The sequence below is a fragment of the Scyliorhinus torazame genome, chromosome 1, assembly GCF_047496885.1.
Source record: "Scyliorhinus torazame isolate Kashiwa2021f chromosome 1, sScyTor2.1, whole genome shotgun sequence".
In the NCBI taxonomy this organism is placed as follows: Eukaryota; Metazoa; Chordata; class Chondrichthyes; order Carcharhiniformes; family Scyliorhinidae; genus Scyliorhinus; species Scyliorhinus torazame.
In genome coordinates this window covers 20,983,752-20,998,565 of record NC_092707.1, presented here as the reverse complement: position 1 = coordinate 20,998,565, position 14,814 = coordinate 20,983,752, and the positions used below count along the sequence as shown (strand labels likewise).

General features: G+C 49.0%; 1 protein-coding gene across 3 annotated transcripts in view; it reads left to right on the top strand.

The window, feature by feature from the left end:
* Positions 1–14,814, top strand: part of ydjc (YdjC chitooligosaccharide deacetylase homolog) — a 118,392-nt gene that overhangs the window by 66,541 nt on the left and 37,037 nt on the right. The window lies entirely within an intron of this gene.

The following is a 14,814-nucleotide window of genomic DNA, read 5'->3' as shown; positions in this document are numbered from 1 at the left end:
AGTGCTGGTAGAAGAGTTGAAAGGTAAATGGGAGGAGGAGCTGGGGGAGGAGATCGAGGAAGGTCTGTGGGCTGATGCCCTGGGTAGGGTTAATTCCTCCTCGTGTGCCAGGCTCAGCCTGATACAATTTAAGGTGGTTCACAGAGCTCACTTGACGGGGGCGAGGTTGAGCAGGTTCTTTGGGGTATAGGACAGATGTGGAAGGTGCTCAGGGAGCCCGGCGAACCATGTCCATATGTTTTGGTCATGCCCGGCACTGGAGGGGTTCTGGAGAGGAGTGGCGGGAGCAATATCTCAGGTGGTGAAAGTCCGGGTCAAGCCAAGCTTGATATATAGCAATATTTGGAGTAGTGGATGAGCCGGGAGTGCAGGAGGCGAAAGAGGCCGGTATTCTGGCCTTTGCGTCCCTAGTAGCCCGGCGAAGGATCTTGCTAATGTGGAAGGAGGCGAAGCCCCCCAGCGTGGAGGTCTGGATAAACGATATGGCTGGGTTCATAAAGTTGGAGAGGATCAAGTTCGCCTTGAGAGGGTCTGCGCAGGGGTTCTACAGGTGGTGGCAACCGTTCCTAGACTATCTCGCGGAGCGTTAGAGGAAGGTCGGTCAGCAGCAGCAGCAACCTGGTTGGGGGGGTGGGGGGGGGGGGGTGGGGGAGCTGCCTGGGGGGGTGGATGAGCAAGAGATAACATGAAGAGTCGGGGAAACTGGCACGTACGGGAGAGAGCCAGTGTACAAAGCTATGTAAATATACTATTTTGCCATGTATATATCTTGCTCCGCGCGATTTCTCGTTTCTTTTTTTTTGTTACGGGGGGGGGGGGTTATTGTTTGTAAGGGAGAAAAATTGTGTTAAAAACTTTAATAAATATATTTTTAACAATTAAAAAAAATTACTGGACTAGTGATCCAGAAATCCAGTGTATTGCTCTGGGGACCTGGGTTTGAATCCCACGCTTCCCATGGGAGATGTTGAAATTTGATTCTGATAAAAGTCTGGAATTAAATTAAAAGTCTAATAGAATCATAGAATTTACAGTGCAGAAGGAGGCCATTCGGCCCATCAGGTCTGCACCAGCCCTTGGAAAGAGCACCCCACTTAAGCCCCAATCCTCCACCCTATTCCCATAACCCAGTAACCCCACCTAATCTTTTTGTTTGGGCACTAAAGGCAATTCTAGCATGGCCAATCCACCTAACCTGCACGCTTTTGGACTGTGGGAGGAAACCGGAGCACGGACGAAACCCACGCAGACACGGGGAGAACGTGCAGACTCCGCACACAGTCACCTCAAGCCAGAATTGAATCCGGGTCCCTGGCGCTGTGAAGCGACAGTGTTAACCACTGTGCTACCGTGCCGCCGATTGTCATAAAAACCCGTCTAGTCCGTTTAAAAAGGGAAATCCTGCCATCCTTACCCCACCCCACATGTGACTCCAGATCCACAGCAATGTGGTTGACTCTTAATTGCCCTCTGAAATGGCCCAGCAACCACTCAGTTCAAAGGGAATAAATTCCTGTACCAGCCTCCCCGAACAGGCGCCGGAATGTGGCGACTAGGGGCTTTTCGCAGTAACTTCATTGAAGCCTACTCGCGACAATAAGCGATTTTCATTCATTTTCATGCTGGCCTTGCCAGTGACACCCACATCTGCCCCCCCAAAAATATGTGACTCCTGGCAGCAATGAACTTCCATAATCATAACTGGGTAACTTAATATGTGAACTCCGTGCAAAATCCCCCAGTAGTTAACCATATAATTATTTCTCTAAACTTTCAGGTGTGTAAACAACCAGAAACATGGGATACAACGTGGGGGGGGGGGGGGTCAGCAAATGTGCAATGACTTGAAAATTGGTGGTGTGGTAAATAGCAAAGAGGAAAGCTTTCGATCACAGGACAGTATAGATGGGTTGGTTGGATGGGCAGAACAGTGGGAAATGGAATTTAACCCTGAAAAGTGTGAGATGATGCATTGTGGTAGGGCTAATGAGGCAAGGGAATACACAATGAATGATAGGACGCTAGAAAGTACAGCGGGCCGGAGAGACCTTGGCATTCATGTCCATACATCTCTGAAGGCAACTGGACAGATTGATGAGGTGGGATACTTTCCTTTATTAGCCGAGGCATGGAATATAAGAGCAGGGAGGTTGTGATGGAGCTGTATAAAACACTGGTTAGCCCACAGCTATGTTACCGTGTGCAGTTCTGGTCACCACACTATAGGAAGTATGTGACACGTCTCAGCCAAGAGTTAGGCTGGGGCTGTTTGCCTTACAGCAGAGAAGGCTGAGTGGTTTGCCTTACAGCAGAGAAGGCTGAGAAACCTGATTCATAGTATCATAGAATTTACAGTGCAGAAGGAGGCCATTCGGCCCATCGAGTCTGCACCAGTCCGCAACCCCTTTTAAGCCCACACCTCCACCCTATCCCCGTAACCCAGTAACCCCACCTAATCTTTTTGAACACTAAGGGCAATTTATCATGGCCAATCCACCTAACTTGCACATCTTTGGACTGTGGGAGGAGACCGGAGCACCCAGAGGAAACCCACGCACACACAGGGAGAACGTGCAAACCCTGCACAGACATTCACCCAAGCCGGGAATCGAACCTGGGACCCTGGAGCTGTGAAGCAACCGTGCTAACCACTGTGCTGCCGTGCCGCCCATGAATGGGAGCATTTTTCTCCAGCAAGTTGCTTTGAGCGAAAGGTATGACGGGCAGTGCTGGGATTCGAACTCAGCATCTGCTGTTTATAAGACAGGCGCTTTAACCATCTGAGCCACAGTGCCGATCATTGTGACGAACAAACGAATGAGGGATATAGATAGCATAGAAAGGAAGAAGCTTTTCCCTTAGTAGAGGAGTCAATAACCAGGAGGCATAGATTTACGGTAAGGAGCAGGAGATTTAGAGGGGATTTGAAGAAAAAGTTTTCACCCAGAGGGTGGTGGGAATCTGGAACTCGCTGCCTGAAAGGACGGTTGAGGCGGAACCCTCACAGTATTTAAGAAGCTTTTAGATGAGCGTTTGAAACGCCACAGCATCCAAGGCTCCAGACCAAGTGCTGGGATTTGGGATTAGAACAGTTAGGTGTTTGATGGCCGACAGAGATACAATGGGACAAATGGCCTCTCTGTGCAGTAGCAATCTGGGCTGGATTTTCCATTCTGCACACTGTGATCCCGCCAGCGGAGAATCAGTATGCATCTCTGCGAGCGCGCGTAGCGCTGCCCAGTTGCATTTGCTCTCCTTTACCATGCTAATGTCTGCATGAGGAACTCGCCGGATTCCGTTGGAATCCTGGTATCAGGCCGCCATTTTGAGCGGGCGGCCTGATACCAAGTTCTGGCAGTGGGCCCCCTCTCCTCCACAACGTAAATCCTGCACACGCACGGCCAACCCCCAGCCCCCAGCAGGCCGCCGTCCACCACCCACCTGAAAGCTGAAGTGCAGTCCAGGGAGCTGTGTGCAAAAATCACTACATTTTCACTTACCTTTCCCTAACATCTGCTGCCTCAGCCAAAGGTTTTTAAAACAGCAGCTGATACAAGTGTCAAATTCTTCCTGGAAAGCCGAGTACACGTCAAAGTGTTTAAAGTCACTTGACAGCCTATGAAATTCTAATCTTCCGTTCAAATTCACACAGCAATGCACTGTACTAGCCAGTGATTGACAGTTTAATTACTCCAGAGACAGGTGCTTTGGTGGATTGTTGATCTATCTTTCCCTTCACGCTTGAATGCATTTCAACTACCCTGCTTTGATGCTAACCGCAATGCTTATAAATACCCTTGCTCGCGAGATGATAACGGCAGTGAAAACAGTCCGGGAGAAGCAAGTGACAACACCAACACCAGAACAATTCGCGTATTACCCTCTGTAATTGTTCTGTAGTTGTTTCTCCGGCACCCAAATGTATATGTACCTCCCCAGTTCTCCCCCCCCCCACCCCTCACAAACATATGCCTACTTAAAAATTAAAAGTGTTAAAAATAATATTGCCAATCGTACAGAGTTGCTGTTGTTGAGCGAGCGCATAATACCCTCGCATTTCTAATTTTATTCTTATTTTTTTGTTTGTTTTTGTTTTTTGTGCGTGTTCCCTTCTTATATATATATATATGTATAATATATATATATTATTCTGTGTACATAACGGTAAATATACTTTGTTCAAAACCCCACAAAAAAACATTTATAATAATTTTTAAAAATACGCTTGCTATAATTGACAGCTCCTCACCACATCAAAAGCAGCTAACTGCTTTCTGCTGTGAAAAGGAGGAAGGCCACCCTCGAGGGTGTGTGCTGTGGAGGGGTGAGCCATGGTGTAGGGGGAGGGGAGTGAGGGAGGCTTTCCGATGGGAGGGGAGTGGGGGAGGCTTTCCGATAGACTTTGGGTGGTACCCCAGTTATGCACTGACCCCCTTGTGCTTCCAGCCTGTTAACCGGGTGCAGATGCGATCCCTGACATGCATCTTCCCACCGGCGCAGGTCTGCCCACTGCTGCCTCCGGCGGGAGATGGGAGCATCGGAACCCGTTTGGTGCCCGGCGCCAACCCATTTCTCGCCCGACACTCCATTCTACTCCCGATCGGGAAACCCGATACCAGCGTCAGGCAATAGAGAATCCACCCCGATGCCCCTATGGCAATGACAATAAGACATTGGGCTGGCCCATAAGAAGCATTCTCCATGTAAAAGTGTAAATATTGTAAATATCAAATGAGAAAGGGCTGGTTAAAAACTGTGATCTAGATCAAGGGGCGGGATTCTCCGACCCGCTGGGGGGGGGCGGCGTAAATCCCGCCCGGCCGCCCCGCGATATTCTCCAGTCCCCCCCAAATCCCGTCGATGTGAATCACGCCACACGCCTCGGAGAATGTCGAGGACCGGCGTGACGCAATGGGCCCTGGGGCCACACCAATTCTCCGGGCCGGATATGGGGGGGGATATGGGTGAAGGGGGGATATGAGGGACGGGGGATATGGGGGAAGGAGGGATATGGGGGAAGGGGGGATATGAGGGATGGGGGAATATGGGGGAAGGGGGAATATGGGGGAGGGGGGATATGGGAGAAGGGGGATATGGGGTAAATGGGAGGAGGGGGTAAATGGGGGGAGGGGGAGATGGGGAGGGGGAAAGTGGGGCAGGCAGTGGGGGATCTCACTTGGCGCTGCGCGGCCATTCTCCGGGGGGGGGGGGGGGGCGTCTTTTGTGCAGTGACGCCGCACGTGTCCGTGACGGGTGATGCTGTCGCGAATGGCGTCCCGCCGCTACTAGCCCATTCCCAGCCGGAGAATTCGCAACGTTTCGGGGGGCCCGACGCCCGAGTAATTTGCGCCTTTTTTGGCGGCAGGTTCGAGCCATCGTGCCGATTCACGGAGAATCCCGCCCAAGGTTACAAAATGCAATTTAAAAACATGCAATAATCAGTAACGAATGTAATGTCGATTCCCATATCAATAACAACTTTCCCATCCTCCCACCAAACCCCCAAACATTAGCCCGCATGTTAACATAAACGACAAAAAGGAATCAGGAATCACCCATAGTCACCATTAACACACACAGCCCCTCCCCCCAACCCACCCAGCCCCCAACCCCCCTAATGTTCGATGTGATCCAATTCTCGAAAGTGCATAATGAATGAAGCCCATGAATTGAAGAACCCCTCCATCCTTCCCCTCAGTTCAAACTTAACCTTCTCAAGCGTCAAGAATTCCAGCAGGTCCTCCTGCCACACCAGGGCACAGGGTGGAGTTGTTGATCTCCACCTTAACAGGATCTGCCTTCGGGCGATCAACGAGGCGAAGGCTACAACAACTGCCTCCGCGCCCGTTTCCAACCCCGGCTGGTCCGACACCCCAAATATGGCCTCCCGAGGGCCCGGGTCCAGTTTCACATGCACCACTTGAGAGATTACCCTAAACACCTCCTCCCAGTAATCCTCCAGCTTTGGACAGGACCAAAACATATGAACGTGGTTTGCGGGGGCCCACTCCGCAACGTCCACAATGGCCCACCCCTCAAAGAGCCGACTCATCCTCGCCCTTGTGAGGTGTGCTCTGTGCACCACCTTCAGCTGTATCAGCCCCAACATTTATGACTTTATTTTAATCAGTAGGCTCATGTTATTTCGGCATCTATTGTATTTTCTGCCTTTGGGTAAAATTATTTTTTCATTGTCCCATTTCTTGTTTGTTTTTTTGTGCCGTATATGTGTTCTTGTGTTTTGGTGTTCAGATTCTTAATAATCCAGTCCCAAATACAGGTGCAACCATTTTATTCACAGCAGTAGAAGCCTTACCTTATGACCTCCATCTCACAGACTGACCTTCTCTAGTCTGGTTGTGACCAGCTGGCTGCAATAGAAATGTTGAGAAAACATCTCAAAATTCTCACAAGCTCCCTCCCTTTAACTTTTTTTTCTCTCCCAAAGCTTGACACGCACAAAGCAGCCAAGCGCTAACCTGTACTCCAGTCCCCATCCCATAAAATACGCGCACCTACTTTCCCTCACTTGATCCATCGTTTAAGATTTGGGGCTCCTCAGCAGTGGATTATCAATATCTAATCCGATTTCTATTGGCCACAGCACAGTTGCACCATAAGGCGGTGTTTGGATTTCCCAATAACGTTTCTAATCATTTTCTCCATCACACCAGTTTTTTTTTTAATTTTCCGAAACACCATCTGTATTTACTTCTGCAGTTTCCCATAACGCTGTCCTTGGCCCAATCTTTTGTCCCACGTCTAAGTGATATGCAATTTTTATGCGGTCTCGGTCATGGTCTGTGCGGAGTCTGCACGTTCTCCCCGTGTCTGCGTGGGTTTCCTCCGGGTGCTCCCGTTTCCTCCTACAGTCCAAAAGATGTGCAGGTTAGGTGGATTGGCCATGCTAAAGTGACCCTTAGTGTCCAAAAGGTTAAGTGGGGTTACTGGGTTACGGGGATAGGGTGGGGACTTGGTCCTAGGCAGGGTACTCTTTCAGAGAGTCGATGCAGACTCAATGGGCCTAATGGCCTCATTCTACACTGTTGGGATTCTATGACCGAAATCACCATGTGCATCTCCTGTTTGCATCGGTCTTCCCTGATGCTTCGCCGGTCAAATTTTCCTAGCTTTTCATTGTCTGTCTTGTAAACATCTGAGACGTCAGTGTGGGAATATTAATCCTTTCATTTATCTCGGCTACCATTGAGTAAATAGTCTGGATCATATGATGGAATGTATCCTGTGAAATTTCTGTGCATGTTTATAACCGCTCACAACCTTGCTTGTCCCTGCCCATGTAATCCCCTCCTGCTATACAACACTGTCCAATGAGCACCCTTTCCCTCCAACATGTTTGTTTCACTGGTTCAGGCATTTATTCTGCTATGAAGCACTTTGGGATGATTTATTTGCTACATAAATGCAAGCTACTGTTGCATAAAGTATTTCTTCATTCCGACCTGATTGTATGCTTGTTGTTTTGAATAGCTTGAGGATGCTTCTGACTTTCAAAAGAAATTGAGCAATTTTAAAATTGTATAATCGTTATTATTGTCACAAGTAGGCTTACATTAACACTGCAATGAAGTTACTGTGAAAAGCTCCTCGTCGCCACATTCTGGCACCTGTTCGGGTACACAGGGAGAATTCAGAATGTCTAATTCACCTAACAAGCACACCTTCTATTCTCGTGTTCTATTAATTTTGCCACTAATTTGTTGCGGAGGGCGTAAAGCACTAAATCTGCATATCGCCTTTGAAGAAACACAATTGTGCTATTTGTTTTTCCCCCAAGTTCATTGGCTGCAGTTAACTACAACTCTATGATACTCACTTCAATTTCTCCCTCTCTACGGAGAGTTTCAAAGGAACAAGCCAGTACCTGCTCGGGTACACAGAGGGAGAATTCACCTCACAAACATGTCTTTCGGGACTTATGGGAGGGAACCGGAGCACCCGAAGGAAAAGCACGCAGACACTGGGAGAACGTGCAGACTCTGCACAGACAGTGACCCAGCCGGGAATCGAACCCGTGTTCCTGGCGCTGTGAAGCAACAGTGCTAACCACTGTGCTACCATGCCGCCCAGATGATTGGATTAGTTCGCTCCATTTGAAGTTGATCTTTTTGACTTATGGTTAATGGACCAACTAACAGTTCTGTACAATCCTGCTCCATGATTTAATCCTCTATTCACAACATTGGTTGAAGAACCTGACCGCTTGGGTGTGCTGAACTGCCTACCCTATGATGACAAGGTTGGGGGCAATGCTTCCCCCAGTCTTATGGTTAACAAACTCACTCTCACTCACACTGTGTCTGTACAGGGAAGAACTTGCCCGATCTCTGTCGATAAAGCCAGCCTAAAGCTGTGGCATGGAAATCAGTTACAGCTTTCGATGCCAACCTCTGCTTGGCCTACCAAAACACACTGGCTCTGCTTTTGCATGAAGTATGCGCACATGGCAAAGTGCCAGAGTGTGATCGCCGCCCATGGAAACCAGGCCAGGTGCAAGGTTTAGAGGACGAACCACATAAAGGTGTGGGAGTTGCTGAGATTAAATTGCAGCCACGGGTTTGCATGAATGGGGAGTTTCCTGCCCTCACCCTCTCCATGGTTGGGTGGCAGAATCCCTCTGCTTCCTCACCCTGATTGCTGTTGGCATGCTGGGGCATCACCATAGAACCTCATTTTGTTCTTGTTCAATGTTCAGGATTCCAATCAGGAGCGGGAATTCTTGCCAATGCTTCCCTCCCTCCCAAGTCCAGGAGCCCCAAGGTCAATCCTAGCGTCCAGCTGCTGTTCTGCTCCGCTGAGGCTGGGAATTATTATTTATTTAAACACTTTTAAAATTGTTTTTTAATTTAAAGTGCCCGATTTCTTTTCCAATTAAGGGGCAATTTAGCGTGACACTGTGTCGCCCCTCATCCCCTCTGGGGGGACTCCCGGAACCTGGCACATCATAATTGAAGGTTCCTTTATTTCCAGCCTCCTTAGATAGTTCAGGCAGTGCCTTATTGCGCCCCCCCCCCCCCACTCCACCAACACCCCGACTTCCTCCCTCCCACCACCCTCCTTTCCCTCTCTCCCCACGACCCCCCTTTCCCTTCTGTTGTACAGAGGCGAGGGTATCTGGTCTCTCCAGCGCAAAGTTTAGTGCTTGTACCATTTGTTTTTAGCAGAAATGTGTTGTGAACTGTTTTAATAATCAGAGTATACCCCCCTACCCCCCTCCCCGTTCATTGGTACCGAGGGGAGGGAACCCTGTTTCTCCAACACAAAATTAGTGTTTGTACCGTTTGGCGTTGTATTTATTTTTTACGGTTTTAATAAAAAGATATGGCCAACCCACCCTGCACAACTTTGTGTTGTGGGGGTGAGACCCACGCAGACACGGGGAGAATGTGCAAACTCCACACGGACAGTGACCCGGAGCCGGGATCGAACCCGGATCCTCGCCGCCTGAGGCAGCAGTGCTAACCACTGCGACGCCCTCGAGGCTGGGAATTAAATCTGACCTGTGTAGCTTTGCACCCTTTCTGTCCACGTTATGCAAATTGACCAGCTTGGTCTAATAATCTTTTTCAGTGTCGCAAGTAGGCCTACGTTAACCCTGCAATGAAATTACTGTGAAAATCCTCTCGTCGCCACATTTCGGTGCCTGTTCGGGTACACAGAGGGAGAATTCAGAATGTCCTAACAAGCACATCTTTTGGGACTTGTGGGAGGAAACCCACGCAGACACGGGGAGAACGTGCGGACTCCGCAGAGACAGTGACCCAAGATGGGAATCGAACCTGGGACCCTGGCGCTGTGGAGCAACTGTGCTACCATGCTGCCCATGATCTAAAGGGCAGTTGAAGACCAATGCTTTGCACCACCCACATCATCCGCAGGCACCATTCTTCATATAGCTTCTTGTTTGTGTTTGGACTCTTCAGCCACTGAATATCTGGCCATCTAATGGGTTCAGGGCAATTCTGTAGCAATGTGATGGATGGGCCATTAATAGCTGGAGCATTACAAAGGCTGATTGGACTAGCGTTCCAATGATTCTTGGATCCATCGAATCACATTGCTGCTCAATGATGTAACTGTTGCATTCTTTTTATTAGATTGAGGAGACCATCCAGAAAGTTTTATATTCCTCTGGCTGGTGGAAGACTTGTAAGAAGGAAACCATTACTCTTGGTCTCTCCAATATCATTGGGGGAAAATGGTAACGATGGTGAAGTGGATGTATTGCTGGAGTAGTAACCCGGGGCTTTTCAGTTCACATCGCACTACAGTAAGACTGAATTCAATACGTCTGACTTCTTAATGCCGCCTTAAGTAGTCAAGAAGGTCTTTCAGTTGTAGCAACTCAGAAAAGTCAATGGGCGGAATCCCCCATCCTGCACATGGCGGGTTTGGAGGTGGGCGAGTGCAACTCAGGCGCTGAGGACCCGGGTTCGATCCCGGCTCCGGGTCACTGTCCGTGTGGAGTTTGCACATTCTCCCCGTGTCTGCGTGGGTCTCACCCCCACAACCTAAAGTTGTGCAGGGTGGGTTGGCCATATCTTTTTATTAAAACAGTAAAAAATATAATCAAGGCCAAACGGTACAAACACTAATTGTGTGTTGGAGAAACAGGGTACCCTCCCCTCAGTACCAATGTACGGGGGGGGGGGGGATACTCTGATTATCAAAACAGTTCACAACACATTTCTGCAAAAAACAAATAGTACAAGCACTAAACTTTGCGCTGGGGAGACCAGATACCCTTGCCTCTGTACAACAGAAGGGAAAGAAAGGGGGTGGTGGGGAGAGAGGGGAAAGGAGGGTGGTGGGAAGGGAGGGAGTCGGGGTGTTGGTGGGGGGTGGGGGGGGCCAATAAGCCACTGCCTGAACTATCTAAGGAGGCAGAAAAATAAAAGAACCTTCTAGGTTTGGTCTAGCCTGGAGCCAAAAAGTCCGAAACCCACTGGCGTCAAATCATCCCGTCAGCCCTTCCAAACGTGTCCTGCTGGCACAACTAGTGTCTATCTGGACAGCCATGTGCTGTGGGATTCACGCAGCCATCGCAATAAAGGTCTGAAGTTTGACCGGGGGGGGGGGGGTGGGGGGATGAGAGGAGGCCGGGTCGTGTAGGAGGAGGTGACCTTGTGAAGACCATTTAAGAGCAGAAATAGACCATTCGGCCCATCGAGTCTTCTCCGCCATTTGACCATGGCTGATGTGTTTCTCATCCCCATTCTCCTGCCTTCTCCCCATAACCACTGATCTCCTTATTAATGTGAAAGGAGACCTGTGTAATGGGGGGCAGGGGGGGGGGGGGGGGGGGCGGAGAAGGACGAGGGCCCACGCGATGACGAGCAGGGGGACAAGAAGGTGGATAAAGATGAATAATGAAAGGCAGAGGAGCAGAAAGCTGAACCTTGACAAAGCTGCATGAAATGCAGACAAACGAGGGTCTAAGGGATGGCACAGGTATTATTGGAAGGGAGAGCACGCAGACTGCAGATTATGGGGTGGGAGTCCGTTAGTGTGGCGCATTCGGACGGTTCGTGTGAGCACTAAATAGATAGGGCCGGCAGAGGTTTGTGAAGGCTACTCTTGTCCACCGTCCTCTTCGGAAATGGGAACTAACTCGAGGCTCCCGTCTAAGTTCAGGGGCTAGCAGACAGGAGTCGGAGAGTGCATACATTCCTGCTGCGAAGTGGAAAGGAGTCACAGGCGATAAGCAGTCCAGTGGCTATGGGGACCTCACAGTCTGGAGTCTCGGACAGGCGACGGTGCAGAAGAGCAGCAGCCATGCAGCAGGAGCAATCATTGGAAACATGCTGTGCCATAGCTGCAGGGAGCGGCAAAGGCTGTGTGTTCCGAAGGGACAATAGGCAGCTTGGTGTGCAGGGCTGTCCTACAGTCAGTGTCTCTGGGGGTTGCAGGATCTGCACTGGGCTGCAGAGGGTATGGTGATGGCCACAGGGGGAATCTGCAGCCTCTTTTTTCTTTCTTCATTTCCAGGGCATGGGCATCGCAGGCTAGACCAGCATTCATTGCTCATCCCTGATTGCCCGTGACAAAGTGCTGGTGAGCTGCCTTCTTGGGCGGCACAGTGGTTAGCCCTGCTGCCTCACAGCGCCAGGGTCCTGAGTTCAATTCCGGCCTTGGGTGACTGGCTGTGTGGAGTTTGCACATTCTCCCCGTGACTGCGTGGGTTTCCTCCGGGTGCTCCGGTTTCCTCCCACAGTCCAAAGATGTGCGGGTTAGGTGGATTGGCCTTGATAAATTGCCCCTTAGTTTCCAGGGATGTATAGGTTAGCTGGGGTTACAGGGATAGGGGGGGGGGGGGGGGAGTGGGCCTAGATAGGGTGCTCTTTCGCAGGGTCATCGTAGGGATTCTATGAACCGCTGCAGTCCCTGAGGCGTAGGTACACGCACAGTGCTGTGAGGGAGGGAATGCCAGGATTTTGACCCAGTGACAATGAAGGAGCGGTAATATATTTCCATGCCAAGATGGTGAGTGAGGGGAATCTCCAGGTGGTGGCATTTCAAGGTATTTGCTCCCCTTGCCCTTCTAGATGGTAGAGGTCATGGGCTTGGAAGGTGCTGCCTAATGAACTTTGGTAAGTTCCTGCAGTGCATCTTGAAGATGGTACACACGGATGCCACTGTTCGTCGGTGGTGGAGGGAGTGATGTTTTTGGAAGGTGTTAGGAAAACAAAGGTAGTTTTAAGGGATTTATATTTGTATTGGTAACATTATAAATTATAGATGTAATTGTGTTTAATTTAATGTTTCTGTGCCTGGAAGGGTAAAACCTATAGTTCGATTCATGCTGGGCATCTTGTTTGTATGTGTGGGGGGGTTTGGTTTCAATTCTAACTGTGATTCTATTGTGCTTAGGGAGGGCTACGGCATGAAGAGTAAATAAACAAGCAATGCTTGCTGAGCAATGGGGCCTTGTAAGGTAGAAAAGCTTTAAAATGTTAATTTAGCGATTCTGATTGCAGTTGGTGATAGCTAATGAGAGAGAAGGCAGCTCTGCTAGAAGCAGTTAGCTTTAGAAGGCTAAAGAGGGGACATCTCTCTCAGCTTTGCTAAAAGAAGAGCCATACCATGGCTAAGGAATCTAAAGTCCAGCTAGTTAAGGTAACTAGAGATAGTTAATGAAACTAGAGAAACGAAGAGAAGCGTCCAGGAAGTCTAGAGATAATGGAACAGAGGCAATTGGAAAGCAGAACAGTTTACTGTTCAGTAAAGAGTTGAAAAGACTTTGGATCAAAAGAGGCCAGAAAGATATCTTCAGTACTGCTAAGGTTTGTGAGAAATTACTGCAGTCTGGGAGACATTATTTGAAATAATTGTATAAATTGGTGACTGGACCTTAAAGTTTGCGTACAAGCCTTTTAGACAAAAAAAACCTGAAGGGAGAGGTGTAAAACCTAAAACCTTGTGGAAGCAGCGGCGGGAAAGCATAATTTAAGAGAATTTGAAAGTGTGACTTTTTAAAAGTGGAATTTGAAATCATCGAGGAGGATTTTAAAGAGAAATCCACACACATTTACTTGGGTTCCGAGAGGAGTGTGTCTCACCACAGTCATCTTGTATGGTTAAAAGGGACTTTGAAATCATTGTACCTTAAGATGTACTTTGTAATCTGTGTTAATCTTAAAATTTGTGCAATTGTTAAAATGGGGGGAGTATCTTAACCCAATTTTGCATGTTTTAACAAATGCTTTTTTTTCTTGTTGTAAAATCTAATTAGTGGTCCCGTGACAATGTTCCTCCGCGTTCTATTTTTTTTAAAAAGGTAAAAGTTTTGGTCTTTTGAGCCAGGGTTCCATGCTGGAATCTTCCCGTCTAGTTATATCACTAACGTGATGGTAACAAATGGGTAGCAATCAAGCGGGGGGCTGCTTTGTCCTGGATGGTGTCGAGCTTCTTGAATGTTGTTGGAGCTGTGCTCATCCAGGCAAGTGGAGAACATTCCATCACGCTCCTCAATTGTGCCTTGTAGATGGCGGGCATGCTTTGGGGAGTCAAGTGGTGAGTTAACGTGCCACAGGATTCCTAGTCTTTGACCTGCCGTGGTAGCCACTGTATTAATATGGCTAGTCCAGTTCAGTTTCTGGTCAATGGTAACCCCCAAGATGTTGAAAATGAGAGATTGAGCGATGGTAATGCCACTGAATGTCAATGGGGCGATGGTTAGATCCACTCTTGGTCATTGCCTGGCACTTCTGTGGCACGAACATTACTTGCCATTTATCAGCCCCAGCCTTGATATTGTCCAGCTCTTGCTGCATTTGGATATAGAATCATAGAATTTACAGTGCTGAAGCAGGCCATTCGGCCCATCGAGTCTGCACCTGCCCTTGGAAAGAGAACCCAACTCAAGCCCACACCGCCACCCTATCCGCGTAACCCCACTTAACCTTTTTGGACACCAAGGGCAATTTATCATGGCCAATCCACCTAACCCACACATCTTTGGACTGTGGGAGGAAACCAGAGCAACCGGAGGAAACCCACGCAGACACTGGGAGAACGTGCAGACTCCCCACAGACAGTGACCCAAGCCAGGAATCGAACCTGAGACCCTGGAGCTGGGAAGCAACAGTGCTAATCACTGTGCTTCATTATCTGAGGGGTTTAGCACAGTGCGCTAAACAGCTGGCTTGTAATGCAGAACAAGGCCAGCAGCGCGGGTTCAATTCCCGTACCGGCCTCCCCGAACAGGCGCCGGAATGTGGCGACTAGGGGCTTTTCACAGTAACTTCATTGAAGCCTACTTGTGACAGTAAGCGATTATATTATTATTATTAT